General features: G+C 29.1%; 1 protein-coding gene across 8 annotated transcripts in view; it reads left to right on the top strand.

Annotated features, from left to right (window-relative positions):
• LOC116769946 (putative polypeptide N-acetylgalactosaminyltransferase 9) overlaps window positions 1-23,230 on the top strand; it is a 100,067-nt gene that overhangs the window by 4,522 nt on the left and 72,315 nt on the right. For 4 of the 8 annotated variants that reach the window (XM_032661174.2, XM_061527676.1, XM_032661177.2 and 1 more), the window contains exon 1: window positions 20,198-20,350. The exons of 2 other annotated variants lie outside the window; for them this stretch is intronic. The gene's annotated coding sequence lies outside the window, so the exon portion shown is untranslated. Of the gene's footprint in view, window positions 1-20,194; window positions 20,351-23,230 lie in introns of those variants that run through there. 2 more of the 8 variants (XM_061527678.1, XM_032661175.2) reach the window with 2 other exon arrangements.

Raw genomic sequence — 23,230 nt, 5'->3', positions numbered from 1 at the left:
ATTGTCTATCATACGTTGTAAACAGTACCATTGTCTAGTAACTGGTGTGTTATGAATAGAAATATTATTTCTTAGAATTCATTCTTATATATGAAAAATATGCAGATAATTACTTGCAAATTCAGCATCAAATACAAACAGAATGGTATTTGCGATTTTAGACTGCCAGTGTCCATTATGCCGGAGAGCTTTTAAGTTTTTTTTTTTTTATGTACCGAAACTCCCATTTCACCCGCACAAGGATCCCCTTAAATGGAAGAGCCTTTATTACAATATCTGATTATTCCAATTTAGGACAATTTTCGATTTCCTTCAATATTCCTACTTGTTCAAACAATTTAATATTTATGAACTATTAGCTGAAAGACGATACCTAATCCAAATAATGCTAATTGATATCTATCTGCTTTCAATACTTTTCATATGACATAAAATATATAATATTTGCTTATTACTTGCTAAATAATATCAATACTGGTAACATTTTGTATTTATATACTCAGCCATAAGTAGAAGGATATCAGTAAAATAAATACTCGTGGAGGAAGACGCTGAAAACACGAAGTTAATAATGTTTGAATTCACCTCAAATGTTTATTATAATTGAGCAACACAAGGATATAATAACATGGTGTTTTCCTCAGAGAGGATAGTTGAGATCGTGGATCATTAGAGCAGGAGTATCGTCCCAAGGGTCGTGACTTAGCCGTGTCCAGATAATGCGGTTTCCGTGTCTACGTTATTTGAATGTATCACAAACGGGCTATATTTATGGCTCATATGGAAATGCAGCGTGTGAAAGGGATCGTAATGTATGATCGTTTACAGGATAAAACGGATAGCAACGCATGTTTGATGGTCATTTCTCTCGTTATTTACTTTTCATTTGCAAACCTGATGAAATGCGGTATAAGAACAAAAATAAACTAGACTAAATTAGTTTTGTTTAATATATCTAATAGAAAGTCCGTTATTTTTGTTTTATCTATACATCGTATGTAAAGCTTTTAATAGAATTACGCTAATATAAAATCGGTCATTTTGCACAAAACTATTATTTTACTGAAGCTTTTAATTCTCAAAATATATTTGTAAGAAGAAAGTGATTCTCAATTTCTATGAGAATTAATTTCTTCTTATTATAAAATTTTAATATTTTCATTAAAATTAATCAGTTAACATAAAACCAAATTAACATTCCAGACTATACTAGGATATAAATGACTACACTAATAATAATGTTAGTGTTATAAAACTAAAGTCTGATTTGCGAGTCATTTCTGAATTAGCTTCAACGTGGCCGTACCACCCTCTACACAAGATTGCAGTAAAGTATCTATAATTGCTACGTTTCATGCAATGCGTGAGTATCGAAAGCATAAATACTTTAAATCCAGTGCCACATTCCTACAAAGCTTAACAAGACAAAATTTAGAGAACAATATCTTCAGAAGTCCAAGACCTGCAATAATCAATTCCGAGCTTTCAATTTTTGACATTATAAAATTGCAAAGTATAATTGAAGTAAATATAATGTCGATGTGAATTAAATTTAATTTGTAAACCGTTCTGTTGGAACCTGCCTCTAAACAATGAATAAAGTTGACAAGTTTTAATGCAATTATAGAGTCGAGTTAGCAATTTACTCGAGTCAGCAGCTATATGTGGAAAATGTTGAGGGACATTTTGTAAAATTTTATATTTTTCTCTAAGATTGTCTTTATAAAATTAAAAATAATAATTAAAGTGAACTATTTAAACTAAAAAAAGAGACATCCATTTGTCATCGTGAAATTTTAAGTATAATTTTAAAAGCAATATTAATTAAATTTATTTTTAATTTATGCATAGACTTATTACAAATGAAATCACTGTCTTTTAAAATATATAGTAGCTGTGCAATAATAATATTTAAACCGATAAAAGGATTTCAGCAGAATATCTCATTTGGAAATTGTGGTCGGATTGCTATTTCAATTTTCTACTGTTGGCCATGTAAAAATAATATTTTATTGCTTTCATAAATAATAGTAAGTAGATTTTTTTTTAATTATCAGTGATGACAATGATAATTTACAAGAAATATATTTAGAAAGTTATTTTTATCATTCGATCTAGACTCGTTGCTAGAAAGTTTATTTGCTAGTCACATTAGAAGTTCAGTATGTCGCATATATTTTGAGGAAATGCAACAGCTCATCAGTATAATTTAAATCATATATAGCTGGGCAAAAGTAATTGAGACACGACAAAATATCGGCTAGATCACAAACCACAAACGATTGAACATGTTGGCGTCTGACCCAGATTCCTTTTGGCCTATTGTACTTAAATTTCTTCCAAAGTTTTAAAATGTCGAACATTGGTTTTGATAAAATTTGATATAGAATTGTTTTAAAATTGTCATTTTTAAAAGTGATTCTTTCATACAAACTTTATTTAGTTTCTTTAATAGAATTGCGAGTCGCGTCCATTTACGTCTTTGTATCGAGCCGAGTCATTTATATCCGTGCAGTCTAATAAAGCCATTCCCTATTTTTGATCTAATATTAACTGGGAAGTTAATCTTCTATAATTGAGATTGAACTTCATTGCACGTGTGTATAGCATTTGTTAAACAGTATCTTATTTTACAACGAACATGAATATGTATTAATTTTCGTTATATATAAGACAACGGTCTAAAAACTTTTATAAATGATACACTACACTACCGTGAATGCTCAGACGAAATATGCAAAACGGAGCATACTCTTACATTTCTCCTATATTGCCTTACTTAATACGCCCAGGAAAAATTTTTAGTGGAAAATGTGCAACATGTAAAACGGAGCCGGCATTTTGTAGTTAAGTATTAAAAAAAATAAACAAATAGAAAATATATAATGTATTAATGCCAAAAATGTTGTTAGTCATTTTCGTATCTAAGTGACGACCGTAAATTAATCATTAATTATTTTTATTTCGTTTTATTTATTTTGTATAGGAATGTCAGTTTGGCGCACGGTTTCGTCGGTAAGATCCTTTAAAAAATAGTTTCTTTTTATTATTCGCAAAGCCTTCGTGTGAATCAAATTACTCTATCAAGTAATAGGAAAACTTTTCTAAAAGATATATTTTATATAATTTTATAGAATTTTATATTAATGTTTTCCTTCTAATATATAGAATTATTGCTAATGAGACTATCCATATTAAAAGCGTCATCCAGAAATAGAAGCTTTTAGATTTGGTAGGTAAAATTTCAAGTGACAGCTCATCGTATAAATTTCAGCTGTGCCATTAAATTTTGTACCTCATCTCGAAAGCTTCCTATTTTGGAAGTAATCTTTAAAACGATTTTGTCCCTATTCTTTTTCACGTCGATATCACATAGCTTGTAACAGTGGCTAAATTTAAGTGTTCAATTTTCTAGCTAGCGATCCCTGTTTAAAATGATTAAACTTACATTTTTAAAGTGTGCAAGTGACAGAAATGAACAATAAAGATATTGGTATAGTTTAAAAATATTTAGTTCTTTAATGTAAATATAGATTATTATTAGTAATTAAAAGTATTATAGTTATAATAAGATTATGGACTCTTCAGTTTTGTGAATATATTTTTTTCAATTTAGATTCCTAACCTAACCAGTGATTCCATTTCATACAGCTTGTTTGTCTCGCGTAGCTTTTGTTGACGCATCATTAACAGCTTCTTTGAACTAAAAACACAATACAAGTTATTATATAAATATGCTATATATATGATTTTTTTTTCTTGGCTGTTTAAATATTTAGATATTTTTTGTTAATTGAGACTATAATGTTTCAGTCTGTATGAGTTGATATAACAAAGCAGGAACATAATTGTTAAAGAACAAAATAAAATGTGAAACGAGCTCGTTTAAAATTTCTGTTAACTGAATAGAATAAAATCAACTGTTGGAGTTAATGAATGAGGCGAAGGCTATTTTCTTAGTATAATAGGATCTTTTTAGCCACTATAAGACAGCACTTTAGCGTAATGAAGTGTCATAATTCATTTTGACGCGCCTCCCTAAGTAAATGAATGGCTTTAGTCTGAGAGTCAGTAATTAGATCTATGAGATTTGTATATATAATATATTCTCATTTGTTGAAAATTTTTTACTATGTAGTTATATACTTGTATAAAAATATAATATGGGCGCTATACGGAGGGATGAATGTCGTTTGGTTTTAATACATTCATAAAATTTTATCAACATTGTTGTCTATTTTTAAGGACTGTCGTGAAAAAACGACAGAGTTAATAAAACCTTTAGTAAGTGGCTTATCAGTGAACGTTTAAAAAATCACCGCTTTCAAAAGGGATCATAAAATGTCTTTATAAAATGCTTACCTTAACTAACTCGAGATAGGGGCAATGTTAAAATTGGTCTTTGTGCGAGAAAAATATTGCATAACCGATGAAATTATTAAAAAAATTCAGCTTTAATAATATGCGACTGTAACTTGATATGCTATTTGAAATAATTTTATATATAATACAATTATGTGAACATTATATTTTTTTATTGTTCACAAAATAAAAATATTGCCTGAGTAACAGTTACTTAATTTTTTTTTTCTACAGAAAATTTTTACAATGTATATGAAATATTTATTTAAGTAACTAGTTTGAAGCAATTTCGTCCTGTCTGTTCCTAACTAGAAAGATAGATGGTCGTTTCTAAGTCAGACAGTAAATAGTATTAACTCCATATTGAAAAGCTTGATTTGTTTTGGACGTAACAAAAATGTATGGCATCCCTAAAAGATATATGATAACGTAAAAATATTTGCATATCACGGAATCATGTATGTATGTATGTATAGGATTTTTTTAATCCATTTTTTTCCGTCGCTGGATCAAATCTGAGTAAGTAAAGCAAAAAACCTGTATTGGTATAACTGAATTTTATATATTCTATACATCTGTTGTTTTGTGGCTTTATATGTGATTATTTCTATTATCATTCTATACATAAAGTATGGTTCCAAATATTATTATACATGTGTGAATTTGGTTAAAAATGTATAATTAATATACAAAAAAAAACACTTTACTCATGATGAATCGTGTGATAATCACATATATGTCCGATTAATTTTGTACGTGTTTCAATACATGCTGTCAATCGTAATACTCGGAGCGGCGAGTCAAACTTCAACACCGTATACTACGTATTAGCGTTTGAATTGACGGATTCATTCCCATTGGATGGAACTGTTAATATGTGATGAAGCAATTAAGTTCTAGTTCCTAACTTGGCTGTACAGACAAATTTCAGAATAAATATTTATTTACCTACATTTTAATATCTGTGTTAAAATCAAAGCTGCATTAATTAAAAAAAAAAAAAATATCACCTACAGATCTTTTCACTTTGACTCACTCTTAATTAGTATTTAATTTGATTTCTGATTTCTAATTTTCATTTTATCAACTTGTAACACTGACCATATTCCGTGTATGTAGTGAAATTAAAAGAATATTTTGTGTAAAAAGAATTTTTTAATATTTTTAAACATCCATCCATTTCCAATAAAAAAATTATTCAAAAAGGCTTTGCGGCTTAATTTAAATATTATTGTTTTCTCAAATTAATCTGCTACATATATTTATATATCTTATGCATTTGACGGTAAATAGTAATATTTTTGTAGCGACAATCATTATACTAAGACAGCTAGTAGCTACCGCAGCTCATGACCACTTGATAGTTCCTCTGTGGTTATAGGAATTGGGTTTATAAAATTTTAAGGTTAACAAATACAGTAAGATTAGGACGTTATTCAAATTTAGGATGGAAGTAATGTTGTCGGTATCAAAAGTAATTATAGAATATGAAATATATACATAACGCTCAATTCACCTATTCGAGACAGGGCACGATAGCTTAGTTGGTAAAGCAACTGAAACTAACGTAATATCGTAACCCTGAGGTCGTCAGTTGGAATCCTGATTATGTTGATAATTTTTTTTATACTTCTTAATTTGGATCTTATATTATTAATTTTAAAAACGTACACATACAAAAAGTAATCATGTCACCCGATTTATTTAAAAGAAATCAAGTTTTTCGGATACTACGCGTTACTAAAAAAAACTTAGTTTCAAATGTGTACACTCGAAAATCGTAAACCACGACTGCAGATACATATATTTATTTACTACTGTTATTTTCTGAGCAATACCGACAAACCTTTCCGAAGCAACTATATTCGAATATCATTTTATATTACAATAAGGATCTGCTGCATAAAATTTTAAGAAATAAGGAGTTGTTGTGAATTGTGATACTTAATCTTAGAATTTTTTTATTTGTTTTTATTAACATGTGACATTTAAACAAGAAACATATTTCATAAAATATGTTAACCTAACACCATAGTCAAAAGTGAATATACTATCGTGTATGAAACAAAACATATTTTTCTTCTTTTGGCCTATTTCCAAAACTCACTCTTATTAAAATTAGCGTTGATAAGCTCGTTAAAAAATGCTCATGTATATTTTATAACATATAAAATATAAATCTCTTTAGAGATATTTTCGCTACCAATCGATGCGGAGTAAAACGATATAATTAAAATTTTTAGTTTCAATTTATAATTAAACAAGATTTCTTATTGCCTTAGATTTCTTATATTTTTAAATACAAAAATTTTGGATTTTTAAATTAATGTAATAATCAACTAGCATTGAAACGATTTCAAAGAGCTGCTTTTACGAGTATTCATTAAGTGATGAACTTGTCATCACGGTTCATATAATATGGGTAAGTTTTAAAATGGTAGGCACGAATTAACGCACAGACTGACTACCCGTGTCATAATAATAAAGTTATCACTGTGATAAATGCGCCGGACGACCGCAAAAGTGGTTCCAGCTACAGCCGCTTAAGATATTTTATGATTTTAATTAAAAAGGCTTGCGTTTTACAGCGACAATTAATTATATTATGTTATTGGTTGAACTATTAATATGTTGAGGAAAATGGACAATGGCCGGAATAATTTTTTCTCGTAAATTCATAAATATATTGACATTGTAGTTTGTTACTTTTATTCTACATTTAAAGTATTCTCGATGATATTAAAGTATTTCTTTATGAGTCTGGTAAATTACAAGCATTTATAAAATACTTTATTTATTGGAATTATTTTGAACATTAATCTAGTAGGTTTGCATGTGTATCAGGCGTACATTATCCCTGACCTTACTTGTGGTTTCTAGGCCTGGTGGTGTCATCTTTCATATGTAAATGCACAGAGTATTGTGTGCTCAAATAACTTTATAAGATTTAATATCTTAAATAATTTGTAAAATGTGTTTGTAAAATTTTACAATATTATGGACGTTCAATTTTAAAAAAAACGCTATTATTTGTATTTAAATCAATTTTAATATTATCTTTCGTAGAGATTGTGAATAATATCTCAGAAAAAGTGACTATAAGTGTGTCGTTATCTTAAGCTACCTCAGAGGTCCAACGATAATAGTGACTAATATCTCAGACCACTCTGTTTTATTTACTCAAGTAATGAGTTTGTACCGCAAACAAAGTATGTTATAAGTATCTCTACAATACCATAACAAGAGTTGCCATCTGTAGGTGGAAATGCTTATAAGAAAAATGTGAAAATATATTTAAGTGTATAACAATGGTAGGTACACATAATTGTTATACACTTAAAACTATGGTTCATCGAACGTTTATTAAAATAGTAGGAAATAAGAAGCGGTAATGTGAAATTTGTGTACTCTCAATTTTTCAAGTGCTGATATATTGTGATGTTTTAAAAAAAAATTTAAAACAAATTTTAAGTTTTAAACCTCGTAATGTTCGTTAGTTTTATGTCCTAGGACCAAGTTTGCACCGTCACACTACATACGACGCATTGCACGTTTCTCATTCAATAACTTACGTTTGTACTAAAATGTGTTGAGATTTATGAATGAAAACCTGTTAACGCGTGGTATCTAGAGTTTCGTGCCAACTTGGACTAAGCATACAGATAAGGCATATAGTATTATAATAGATATTGCAAAGCCTGGAGAGATACATATGGGTTTTATTACTGTATAATTAAAATACAGATGTATTAGATGTTGGCTCAAAGAAATTACCACAATTGTAGTTGAACAAAGTCTGTATTTCTATTACTTTGTTGTACTATTACGTAAATAAAATTAATTTTATAAGAATATAAGATGTATTATTATAAATTAAATTAGTTTTTATTAGATATAACTAAACACCATAACATTAAATAATAAGGCATTAAATGTTTAGTATATCTTATTATTGTAGATCATACAATAACTACAACATTATTAACATTCAATTTAAAATCTGCCAGCAGGAATATTTTCAATGGAAAACTTATTACGTCGATTCCGAACGCAAACTTTGTAGGTATATAAAGTTTGGAGCTATTTGTACTGCGTCCTTGCTTACAAAAGATAATCAGGCCTCATTCTCCATGCTAGCCGATCGGACTTCGCCCTGGGCAAAGTTGGTTTGCTATTGAACACCGAATCATGCAAATTCTATGATCCGTGATTTATTTGTTTTGCCGATTGCTACTAAAGTATATTCCACTACTTTTAAATTAGTTTTATTATGTGATCTGTTTGTACGCGTTATTCACGCTTAACACACATGATAAGTTTTTCGTTTTTCTTGTTTCGGTCTTATAAATAATATTATTTTCCAGTTCATTATCAGATTCCCATCCAATGTTCAGTGGCTTGGACATAATTTCTCTACAAAAAATAATTTACAGTGAGCATTTTAGAAAAACATATTTATTTATTTATTTATTTAGTCTACAACTTGTACATAAATTGGTAGTTTTGCGAATATTTTTCTAACAAATAATTAGTCATAATGAATACGTAGAGATTATAATTATAATGATATAAATATGATATATTGCACACCATAAACAAATTTGTCGTGCCCTCCCCTTGGACATATTAAGCTATTAGTTAAGGGGATTTTACATAATAAATTAACGTAGAAATAAGGGATGTCGTTGGCTTCTAGATTATAACCCTATACAGATAAGCAACATTGTTAGAGGGAATTTAAATTTAATGCCTCTCTGGCATATTTATATATGTCATAGTCTATATTAAAATTTGGCTAGATTTAAAAAGCGTTATTGTAATTAAACTAAAGAATTTTTTTTCAAAGCTTCATTTTTTATGCCAATATATTAGCGGAAAGACAAATCGACAAATAATGGATTTAGGATAAAAATAAAGTAATTTGATCTTTTTAGTGAAATCCAAAATCGGAAGGAAAATTTTGTAATATACCCAACTGTCCAATACACGTATATTCTAATGCCGAAATAGAATAATATTATTATATCATATTTGACCTGAATAAAATCTTGAGACGATATTATTCAATTCATCTCTCAACCTCAACTCAACCAACGAAAAATTATTCAACAAATATGTTGTAATAAGTAAATATGTTTTAAGTAATTTTTGCTTGTATTTTTCTTGTAATAATTAAATAAATGTGAAATAGAAAACATGTTATAGCTGAGTATGTTTATGAATAATAACATTTTCACATGTAAGCCTCACTGCCTACATTTGTAAACGGCTAATCTGCTTAAGATGCGGGTTAGAGTGTTTTCGGATTACCTTCCAACGTTACCTTTGTTCCGCTAAATATTTGCCGAATTATGAATATGTATTTTTCTATTTATATGAAATTTACGATTATTTAAGCTGTTATACAATATACAGCGATTCGGTTACGTAATTATTTTAATTAATAATTTATAGTAAGAGAAACAAATACATAATTTCGATGGTTTTTAAAAGAGTGTCATAAAAAATTATCAAATATTTATGAAATCGTAAATATAAAATAAGATATGGAACAATTTGAAGTCATTGTTTTGTTTTAAATGAAACTGCTTGTTATATAACCAATGGGGAAACCGAAGAAGTCTAGCTTGTTTGTGTTCTTCTTCAAAGAAAATTACGTGCCAAAAACGGAAAGTTTGTTTAATTTAAAAAAAATTGTTTTCTAGATAAAACAAAATAAAGCACAGACTGAATTTCCAGTCACGTTTATTTTGAACTAGAATTAAGTTAAATTAAACTTTGTCTGCTAGGTATCAATATCGTATACAGAGTGAAGCGGTGTTTCTATTCCTGGGTTGTTCCATTTTCGTCTTGCTATCCAGAAGTTGAGATCTAATGAACTTATGTAATCCCAGTGTGTAATACTTGTAATAAATTTATGTTCAGCGCACAAGGCGGTATAAGTTGTAATGAATGGAACAATAAACAGGTGTGTTTCCGTTTACAAAGTTATTGTATACGATTTTAGCAGAGTAGCATGTTGAGGATTAACTTGCATCGAAAACTTTAACCGCTTCCGTGCGGGTACAAGAAATGTTTTCCACGAATCTGAATCGGCTTGCTGTCGAAATAGTTATAGTTCGGAAACAGAATTTCATAATATTATTGAAGTGTGTTTATTTTTTTTAATATAAATGTATGTCATTTCCACATTTAGAGTTTAATTAATAAATAAAATTTCTTTATATAATTCGACCATTTATAAATTTATACATATATTCCACCAATATGTTATATAATTTGTCCGTATAAAGGGATAATGTTCCTAAATTATGTTCCTTTCCTTTTCCTTCCTTCCTTCCTTTTCCTTCGGCAGTGCGGTTTAATCTGAATGAGTGGCAGGTTCTAATAAGGGGAACTAGTAAGTAAGTCGGAGCGAATGTCTAACTGTCGTTGGCGGGCGTCAGCTTTCAGGGTATGTTTCGTTATTATGATCATTTATATCGAGCTGTTATTGTTAATATACATTTAATTTGTTTACGTGATACGTCATAGAAAATATACTAATAGGAGACAAAGGAAATTCTTCTTTTGGTGATCATTAATTTGTTGTAGCCTTTGTGAACCGCATTTTTATATAAAAGTGTCATGAAGTTGCTACAGTTAACGATTCTATGAGAAATCTTATGGCCCTTGGTTGTGGAGTATTGTTTTAAACGTAACAAACCAACTCGGACACTCTTATATTAATCGACAAACATTTGATTTCATTTTTATGTTTGAATAGTCTAGTTTTTGTATTTAATTTTCTAATTTATTTATATCGGCTTGTCGACTTTGATTGTACATATGGTAAGCAAAACAATATATTATAAAAAGGCATTCTACAAGTCTGTTTGTTAAATCTAAACGTGGCATTTACTAATGAATCTTTAAAAATATAATTGTCCGTCAAAATATTTACAAAGCATTATTAAATGTCACTTTAAATGACCGACTACCAAATTATTCGTTCTTGTTATAAGACAACCAAATTAATCACGTTTTATACGACGTGTTTGCTGCGATACACCACTTTATTCCTTGATCGTATATATCCCTCGATACGTCACTTCTTGGCTAATGTGACAAAATTTTATACATAGTTGTTTGCATAGATTTGGCATACAAATAACTTTCTTTTAATTTCATATTAGATAGTAAACAGTGTAAATAAATAGGAAATTTTTGAAAATTATATTAACACGTTTTATTCTTAAAAGAAATCTAAAAAGAAAATTGTTTGTAATTTATAATAGAAATCTTCTATTTAGACAAATTGGTACGCTAACAATTCTTAATTGCTGTCATTTTTAAAAAGCGTTCTCTCAAGAACAATATTACCACGACTCTAATTGAATATTTTAACCTATTTTATTAAAATTAAAACCAAAACGAGACGAAATATTAATGTCTCTTGCTTATAAATCGTTTAGTATTATTTTTTTCATTATATTTTTTTAATCTATATTGATAAGGCTGAATTAAAAGTGTTTATTAGTATTTTATATTATAAATGCATGATGAAAAGTAAAATCAGAACTGACTCCCTTATATTTAATGTAAATGTAGTCTTTCTTAATATTCACACTACATCTTCTCATGTAATATTCCAACTTGAAAAAGTGATCTTTAAGTAGGGTCGGAATGTACACTATTTATAATGACCACCCGCAATGATTTCTGACTAACCCCGTTATGTTGGCACGTCGCAACCGCTAACTTCCATGTAATAATACATTTAGTTTATGTAAAAGCCATAAATTTGGCTATTTTTGAGCAGCGATGTAAGATATCGATTTTATATGTTTGTCTAAACTCTAACGCGTAATGGGCCGCTTATTAATAATTAGTAGAATTTTTTTGTAATTAAAAGGTTAAAGAAATTATCTGTGCTGTTTTCTGAATAATAGATAATTGTTATCTCATCTTTAATATATAGGTGTAATATATTTTTAGTACAAAAATTAGGTGATGATCTCTAAAAAGCTACTTCAGAAGACCTTATTGAAGAATGTGAACTCTGTCTGTTCATTTAACCTCAACAGGAGAACCTTTGCAATAATTTGGGGCTTTAGTCAACGCTTACTTATCATTCACTTAAAAATACGTCAGTGATTGTAATTTAGCTATTCACCGTCATCTTATGATGCTCTTGCGTACTAATGTCTTGCCGTGTTGCTGTCTGCTTTAGGGTCTCATCCCTGAATTGTTCCAAAGAATGTTAAACGGACCTCTATCTTATGACTGAATATGAATTCACCTAGAGAGGTAGGGTTGTATGTTTTAACCAACTTTTTATTTTTTCTCTAGAGATATATTTCCTATGGGACATTTTATTTACAGTCTACTGCAGTTCTAGTCATTCTCATAACTTTTGCCATACAAAAAAGATCCGAAAAATCTCCAATATATGTGTCACTACCTTGAAATCTTTTCAATATTCGTTTCGTTTCATTGTGTCTGTATTTTGATCAGAGCTGATAGCAATACTTCAAAGTCTTCCCAAACAAAATTTCAATAATTTGAAGATTTATCTGCTATTCTATATTTAATAAACGTTTATCTGTCAAAAATATTTAGAAGGAGTAGCTCGCTTGAGTCAAATATTCACACTCGTTTGTCTCGTCTAAACCTTAATAGAATCAGTTTGCTGAGGTATACCACAGATATGCCCAATTTATTGAATTGTCAGAACTCTATTAATGAGGCAAAAATAAAAATTTAAAAATTGTGTGACAGGTCCAAAAATATTTACCTTCAATACGTAAATAAGTTTTAATCAGATTTGTCTTTATTTTGAAACCGTTGAGTCCTGATTATTCTAGCTTGAATATTCGTTGCAAAATAGAATAAATGTGAATGAGAAGTAAATTTTTAGACTATGTTATTTTTACGTTGCAATCGTTTTAGTTTAATGATTCATTATATTTAACTCTTTGAATGATATGTTATAATTATCTTGTTACAAATTGAAAATATACCGCTTTCAAGCTCTTAATTTCACGAGCATTCAAGTCTCAATTTATATGCTAATTGAAGAAATTTTAGCGAAATATTTAATGAACTCCGTTTAAAAGTTTAAAATATACTTTTCAGTTTTTTTATTAGATTTAATATACTATGATTAATAAATAATTTAGTTACAGTACATTAACTTAATGTGTATTCTTTCATATCTGTTAGTCTAAAACAGTAAAATGTTATCATAGTCATGATTACATAGCTCTTGTTGTATAATGAAACTATTATGTTAATAAGATGAGAAAGTGAAAGTTTAATGCTAGGTTTTTGTGATTTCTTTTTTAAATTTCCATGTCGAAATATTTTAGTTTCAAATTTGATGTTTGAGGTTCTTACTGTAAGAATCTACAAAAATTTATAATGATTATATAATTTTAAATCCTTATAATATTAGATATGTACCCGGTATACTTCTATATAGACATTTTCGTAAAATGTGTTTCATCTATTAGGCTCAATGCCATATAATCGCCGGGAGCTAGATCCATTACATTGAGATTTTTTAAACAGAAATCCCTGTCTCAATCGAGAATTCAATTTAGTTCTTACTCGTTTGACTTTTTGGCTATAAAAACCGAATGGCAATCGTTGAGTATGATATTATTAGAAACTGGAGAATCGACTGCTAGCACTGAATTCAGTTCTTTTATGCACTTACTTAAAACGAATTCATTGCGTACTGTAGAATTGCTTTTTTTGGTTATTTCTTAATTTTTTGTTTAAAATCAAACATATAGGAAAATTACTCTTAGGCCATTGTTGTTATAGATTGTTAATTATTATAGATTAATAATTGTCATAATTCTTTCTCAGAAGTGATCATTAAAGATACTAAGTACCATAGGATTGGTAAGTTCAAAAAATATTATTGTGAACGGAATAATAACAAAATTATTACTTATTTATACAGCGAACAAATAAATCATTTGTTTGTCATAAACATTATCTAGTTAATAGGAAAATTTATTGAAATTAGTACATTTTTTTTTATCTATCTCCGAACTGTATAGTAAAAATAAATATGATACCTTTTTATGTTCACAACACCTAGCAATCGAGAATAGTGTTTCTAAAGATTTTTATATTGCAGTAAACCTGTTCCACGTCATTGATGCGAGTATTTTTAATTAATTTTCGAAACAAAACAAAATTCATAAATCCGCTGTACGGAATCGAAGTTTACGGCAACCGCCATAAAATTTCATAATCAACTCGAATAATAAGATTGCGCTTTGAATAATTTATCAATATTATTCATTACTTCCAAACTCCTTTCAAATGAACCATAACTTTTTGAATGAGGAGTTCTTTGGAAACTTTTACTGTTTACATCATTCTACCACTGAATTTACACGAAGTATATTTATCTCACTCATCTTCGTAATTTATTACATTTCTATCCCTTTCTCTTCAGAAGTGGATGATTGCTTAAGGTTGCTTCCTGGCACTTTTTATTGGATTGATTTGATTGTATTGTTTCTTCTACTTAAGACGTATTGAACAAATTTAAGACGTTCTTACTTTTTTATGGTATTTTTTGACTTTCTCCTTTTTCTTTTTATACTTAGTGAATGTGGTAAAAATATTGTTTGTTTCTAGTCTAATGCGAAAAATATTTTAATATTTTCCCAAAACACATAATGTATTTATTTCTCACTGTAATTTGTCAATGTGAATTAAACCGAGGTAGAAAATTATTTTGTTTTCTTGTCATGAAGACTAACTAGAATATATTTACAGCGGAAAATACGCAGGTGTTTGTCAAACAACAACAGATGAAACCCTTGTAGCGTGTTGTTTGTATTAAAATGCATCTCTTTACTGAAAGCATACTTTCGCTGATAGCGATACATGAAATATTATTTTATTTATACTATGTTGTGTCATATATATGTTCAACAAACGAAACGTAATCAATTAAAATCGATAATAGACAAATGTCAAATTTATTAGTGCCTGCTCAAATATTCCATTAATATTCAATAAACTCTGGTCTGTCTATCAAGTGTATTTGAATAATAGATAATAAAATTAATAATGCTTATTTTAATTATCTTTTTGACAACGCTTGAACGAATAAAATCTACAAATTTCCCGGTTTTTCAATCACATCTGCGGTTTTATTTTTTCAGGAACACACAAGTGCACTCTATAACTCTGGTTCAGTTATATTGCGTGTGCTTGTTTATTTATCTCTAAGCGATGCAAATAAAGTCTCACTCGTGAAATTATTGAAATTATTTTAAACGATTTAAATGTGCATGTAGGTCGTGTAGGAAATACCTCCGGCGCACGTTAAATTTGAAGTCGTAAATACACTATCAGCGATTAGATGCCAATATTCACACGCTGAAGCTTATGTGAATAGTAGTTGTAACTAGATTAGCGCGTTGGAACTAGCTTCAAAATATTATCTGTTAGTGCTAATTTGAATACTATGACATTTTGACACGCCGATAATGATATTTACAATTTATTGTACGTAACATTTTATATTATTACTTAAGTTTGTAATTTTTAAGGTCCTGTTTACGTTTTAATGGATACTTTTAGACGCTATCAAAAATATGTTTGAGCTAAGCTAATTAAAAGAACGTTTGAACAATTTTTTTGTTATCGGAAAAAGTAAGTTCTTGTTTTAATTCTTTTTTTGATTTTTTTTTTCTACCAGTTTCAATATTTTAATCTGATAATTTGAAATGTTTAAACTTTGAAAAAATAAACTATTTTTTTTTTGATAAAAACGATAATATATTTTTTAATATGTGCAATTTTTTTCCTACTTCTAAGTACAATTTTAGTTAAACTTAAAAAGATTTAGTTTAATAGAATGGTAAAGTGTTTTGGTTGCGACCACTTGTGTATTGTTTTCAATGTGTTGTGAAATATGCTTACAGTACAGATATTAAAAAAAAAACTTTTTCATCATATTTTGGTAAGAAAATATTTAATTATCTTGAATATCCTATTTTATGTGTATTGCTGGCAAATTTTAGGCTAAGTTGGATAATGCGTAATTTTTTTAATTTATAATCGATTTTAATATTCTTACTGCTGATAAAAAAGTAGGAAGGTACCATCTAAATTTAAGACTTGACGAAAAACTACTTTGCCTTACAGGTAACCCGGTAAATATTCTATATGGCAATGCTAAAATTAGAGTAGACAAAAAGTAGATTAGGTTAAAATTCAAATTTTTTGATGAGGAAATGAAATCAGCCTTATAATAAATTCACCATCTCCTACAATCCTTTTATAAGTTTAAACGGATAATTTTTTAAATTCGTATTTACAATAATCCTATTTATAATAGAGGTATCGTCAAATTTAATTTTATGAAAACTGAGAGTGGGTTAGTCAAATTACTCTAATTGAACGAAATTAAGCTCAATGGGAGAAGATTGCGATCAACGGAATTGTATCTAATTGTCGGATTTTAACTGTAATGTACCTATTCAGATTATTATGCTGTCTGAGATAAATGAAGTGTGTCGTAAGTGGGTTTCACCGGTTTGTGTGGAATATAACTATCGCACGGTACTAAAATATTTTAAAAATATGTAAATCTTTGATGCAAAACAAAAACTTACTCGTATAGATCATTGAATTTTAATTTTAGTTGCTCCTGTAAAATAGGTTTAATGTTTTGGATTAAAAATCTTATATAAAAAATGCATATTTAATAAATTTTCTATATTATACATTTAAATCATCTTAAGAAATAAAATTAAAATTGTAAAGTTTATTACAGAATAATATTAGACACCAAATGTTTATTTTGTCAGTTATGGACTTTAAATTATAATGAAAAGTGATTCGAGGCAGAAAATTTGTACGTGTAAAAAGAAATGTATTTTTGGCATACCATGAGATGTTAAAAGTTTGTAAACCTGCGGGTTTTAACTTCTTTGTTTGAAGTAAGGTTCTTTTAACTTAAAGCTTTTATAAAGGTAAGAAATTTTCTAACGGAAATACAAAGGGAGCGAAGCTGTAAAAAAAAGTTTTATAAAATGTCCAAAGATAAAATATTAGACTATACAAATTATGTTTCATTAAAAAAATTCTCAACTATCCATATCGCTTCTTTACTTGATTTTTTTTGTGGATAAAAATGTATAGTTCAAACATGTCCTAAACAAATGTAGCAGAAACAAACAGTCGCGACCTAAGTCTATCCGTAAATAAATCCTGATAATGAACTCTCAAACTGACCTCCTGATAACTTATCAATGCCAGATGCATTCGAAAGTTGCAATGGTATTGTATCAGAGTTAATACATTTCGTTATTAATATTTTCGTAAACAATATCTTATTGAATTACCTCTAATAATTCAATTTATTGTTCGTCAAAGTAACACGTGTAGGTTTGAATATATTTAACATAATATTATTACTTAACTTAAAAAAAAAGTGAATTTGTTGAAAAATATATATCAAATCTTGATATTTCAATCCCACGGTCGTATAAGAAACACATCGATCGGTAATAAAACGCGCACTTGCCAGTAAAACGTATGTGGATGCAATGTTTGAGAGCGATAACGGAAGTGAGTACTTGATTTGTTGATGTACGGTACCGGTTTGATACTATACGTTATAGGGTCAAGTTTTCATTAGAATATAGTGACCGGAAATTATGTTTTATTATAAATGATACGTACTATACTATTACTGCACAATACGCATGCCTATATATATATCATCATCATCATCGTCGCAAGAGTCTTTACAGACTCGTCGTGGTCATCACGTACAAGTGATCCGTATACATGATGACTTTCATGGGAAGATAGTTGCAGTGGTTTTCCCTTGCCTTCTGCACCAGCATTTTTTTTGGAGCTATTTGGACCCCAAGGCTTGCTATAGCCTGTTCCAGCCAGTGGTGTCTAAATACTCTTAGAAAGGACATATGACTAGGAAAAGATCACATTGGTTGCCAGGTTTCGAACCAGCGCCCAGACGTATGAGAGGCGGGCCTTTTAACTTCCAGGCCACCACGACTATATATACGACTATATATATAAGCTTGCATTTAATTTATTCATTACTGGTCTATCAGTATTGCCTACATTTAGACGTATAAAACAAATATGGGTACTATAATTATAAATAAAGTATGTGACTCTTCAAAAAGAACTGTATAGCAAAACTAATTAAAAAGAGTTTTGAAAAACTTACTTTTGTAATTGAAAATATGTATAAAGTCATTTTAAATTCTGTGACTGTTTAAGCATTTTAATTTTATTTAGTGAGAAAATAGTTTTTAGTTGTAATATATCAATAGTATTGCACTTTGATTTAAGATTTTCTGATATTTTTTACAGAAATAGTGAAAAGTAAAACCTTAATAATCGTCCTCGAACTTGTTGCTGTATCAAAGTGTTTATAAAAGCGTCCGTAACGAGATCGGGACTTTGTATGCCTTACTACAGAAATTAAAGTAGGTTTCAAAAGTAAAATTTTATTACTATCTGAAATTTAGAATTTGTAAATGATTCTCTCAAAATGTTTTACAATTAATTTTTTCAAGGCGCTATCGTCACTATTGAGGAGGTTCTACTGTGAATATAGAATTGAAAGTTCATAATTTATTAAACGAGTGAAGACTGTAGACTTATTTAATTATCAGGAAATCGTTCGTATATTTACGAGGTATTTATATGTCGTATAAGAATTTATTTCTGTAAATTATACTATGTTATACGCACAAAAACATGCAATGTTTCAAAGCCTTTTTTTTATTGGAAATAAAAATAATATAGGACATATGTATATTTAATACCAATTTATTAAATACATTTGAAATCCCTATTCATTAAATTTTAAACGCAATATTTTTATGAGTTTGTAAGTAAAGGAAATATTTTATTTCTGTGCTCTATTAATAGAATTTTATTTCTGTATAAAAATTTATATTATAATTATACACTATCATAGTATTGTTTTCTGTTATAGCCTAAATAGTTTTATTTACTCGAATATCACGAAATTTATATCGACTTGCCTAAAATAGACTCTTAGCAGGTCGAAGCGTGAAAGGTCTTTGTGGGTTTTGTACGTGCTGTCACCCAAAAAGATCAAAAATGAGCACCTTTGTACGTGGGAAGCTACGACTAAAAAATCTATAAAAATAAAAAAAAATATAGAAATATAATCATATTGATTTATAGTTTTCTATTTAAAACCTAAATTAAGAAGTATTTTTTGACTTTGAATTTGTTACATCTATTTGTTATACCTTGGCTACTTTCAATTTCAATGTACATAAATTATATTAATGTGATGAATGTTGACAACTGAATTAGAATTTTAATTGAAAAAATTTTACACATGTATTAAGCATATAAATTAATTTACAAATATATGATATTATAGTCGGGTTTGTATTTTGTTTTTTATTTGGATTATGTAATTATTCTAGTGGTAGGCATATGTATAGCAGTAATAAAAATAAATAATTTAAAACTTGAATACTGTAAGTTATAAGAACAAGGTACTATATTAAAACAATTACTCACATATCGCTCTTGATTTCATAACACAATCCAATAAAAATCCTGTTGCAATGTAGATATCAATTAATCAAATCGTGGCAGGAATTAAATCTAGCGGCAATCACTCAAGTTTTTCCTATGCGAATTTTATCAAACGGTTCAACGGAAGCCGGGGTATACGATGCGCGCATCTCTACCGCATCCCGTTTCACCGTCCTCAGCCAATCGCCGGCGACCTCCGACCAAACGGACCTCTGTACCTCAAACCTCCTCAGTCGTATCCAACGCGCTGTCAACGGCGGACGTGTGTCGCCCTCAAACGAGTTTCGTACGCGAGCTTTCGAATTTACCTGTGGATTTTATGTGGCATGTTCTGATAATAGTATAATACAAACATTTGTGCATCTATCCGGATAAGTCTCGTCAGGATCAAGCGTCGACTGCATTCAAGGTCGGTGTACTTATGCTTTGCGAATAGTAATGCTATTGGATGCATTCGGAATGTCACTTGTCCGGTCTTTATAATGGACTCTCGGACTTTTATAAGTAAACGTTTCGGTTATTTCCGAATGTTCCTAAGTTTATACATAACCGTGTCGTTGACTTGTCAGGTAAAGTGTGGTTTTAATTGTTGTTTCCTTTGCTTCACGCTTGTGTAGCGTGAGACGTTCGTGTATTAAATCAATTTATTGAATTTAATCTGTGAATATGATAATGAATCAGCTGTTTTAATGTAAATCAAGATAAATCGGTAGAGAAAAATGTAAATTAAGTAAATGATGCTTCCATCAAATAATTTGTAATTCAAGTAACGTTTTCTGCCTCTAGCAAACGAGCCGCGTCCTTAATAACTATGTCAACAGAGTTCAATATCTTTTAATATTTGATATATATGTGCGGAATATCTTTCATATAGCGCTCGGTCCGTTCTTCGTCTAAGACGAAAGCGGTAAATTTGATTAAAAATAAATGTTAATATATTTTCGTATTATTAATCACAACATGGTAATTATACTTTATCTTCTGTAATATTTCGTATCACAAATATATAAATATATCTTGATATCAAACCACTGATATGATGATTGTGATAACGTTCGTTCATTTGCCGCATTTATTATAGTTACGGTTTGTGTCAAAAATGTTTGTAAAACTTATCAATTCACATCTAAGAAATGGTATCCTTGATGATAAAGTATTAACATTAAATGTACCAATTAGATATATATTAAAGATATATATGTAATTGATATTATTTATTATTAACGAAAACTAATCAATGATACTTCCATAGATTCAGACATACGGTGTATTGATATTTAATTATGTACGCAGAAGTGTATATATAGGTAATTAAAAATCGGATAATTAAATTATTAAAAGCTGAAATGATTAACTATCTTTCAAATTAGTTAATAATAAAATATTAAATAAACATTAGAATTGTGAAACTCGTTAGAATCCCTAATAAGTTTTAAACCGTTACAAACACAAACAAGACACGAGAGTATTTATTAAATACTGACGTTATTATATTTTAATGTATGTTAAACGGATGTGAATGTCATTAAAAAGCTTTGTTTGTTTTAAAATTATAAGGCATAGCGAGTCATCTTGCGTTGGCGCACGATTCTTTGCTAGTAAGGTCGCCGACATGTCAAGGAGAACAGACAATAAATGGTATTTAATTTATCGGATTCTTTACGAACAGCTATGAAATAAATACAGAAAAATTAATAAACTAATCAGCATTTTAAGTCATGTGAGAAGTCTGTCCTTTAAAATTATCATTTTAGTTTTCAAAAGTAATAACAAATATGTTCTAATTAAAAATTGCATAGTTATTTTCCAAGACAAGCATTAAACAATTTCTTTCTTCTGATGACCTATTCGTAATTTATCAAGATATTGCTAACAAAGAAGCTTCTTTGTATAACGAAGTTTATCCGTTAAGGATAAATAACTTAGTCATGCCCTTAGGGCGAAAACAATATATAGGATTATATTACTGGAAAACTAATTGAGAATAGTTTGTTAAGACTCGAAAGACCTTGAGCAGCTAGGAGCTTGGTAGGTGTAAATGTCCAATGACTTACAACTTAGTTTCAGTGAAGGTTTGACGGACGCCACTAAATTTCTAGCTTACATAGGCTTCCGTCACTGTCAGCCTTAGTGCGTTATATTGAAGTGAGTGTTACCAATGAGCCTTGATCTATCAAGTCTCCTAGAAAGACTGAATTGATAATAAATAAATGCTTTATTATGACGTACTCGAATATTTTCTATTAATTAGTTTTGTGGTTAACGTTAAAAAATAAATTTGTACCGTGTAAACCAATTTTCGGACGGAGAGTACTTGAGCATAATTATGGAGTAAATCAAATTTACTCGTACCCTTGTCCATAAATCTGGACTGTCATCGCAACAGCGGTTTTAAGGTTTTCATTCAAACGCCTACAGAGATCCTGTTTCGACCCGTTTCATACAATCTTCATAAATTCGCTTTAAGCTCGCCGAGGTGTTTAATTATACAATGCAATGCGTCTTGAGAGCTCTCGTTACGTACGCATTCAAGAGGGCTATTTGTGTGTAAGCTTAATATATAACCATTAATCTTTGGATTATTGTTTTCAAACAAACGTTAAAATTCCTCATTCAGTTTTTAATCATATTCAAGATGTTTACTACTAAAAACATTTATAACTTTTTATTTTTAGAACAATTATTCGTGATAAATTTAGAGCTATTAATTTAAGCTAGATGGCTAATATTTTCTTCCCGGTAGGTGGTATTTGTAATTTCTTTTAATTAATGTTTTAATTTTATTTAATATTATTCCTATTCTACACATGTCACAAATCTGCATTGCAGTAAAGCGAACAAAAGTTTAATGCCCCATGACAAGTTGTCTTGTCAGTGTGAGAATTAGTAGCTCGTATATATTAATGTTTTGTTTGTTTTTGGCATTCAACTGTACGATACTACACGTATATATTTGAATTCATGCAATTTATAATATGTTCCATTACAAAATTTATTGCAACTATTGGACTACTATCAACATGCGTATTACTGGAAAATTTTTAATTTATTCTGTACCGATAAAACAGCCGTTATCAAGAAAAGTGTTTTATAATTGGAATAATGAAATGTATAATCGTTTGAAAAAATAACATCAACCATAAGCATTTACACTTAAAATAGAAACCTCCTGAATATAATGTCACTTTATTTCTATTTCTATGTGCTATCGAAAAGAAAATACGACATAACGCCTTACATCCCGTAATTATTTCAAACATTTCCGCCAAGCTGGGAGCGTGGTCTGTGG

The sequence above is a fragment of the Danaus plexippus genome, assembly GCF_018135715.1.
Source record: "Danaus plexippus chromosome 13 unlocalized genomic scaffold, MEX_DaPlex mxdp_15, whole genome shotgun sequence".
NCBI classification, from domain to species: Eukaryota; Metazoa; Arthropoda; class Insecta; order Lepidoptera; family Nymphalidae; genus Danaus; species Danaus plexippus.
This window is presented reverse-complemented; position numbering and strand designations above follow the sequence as displayed.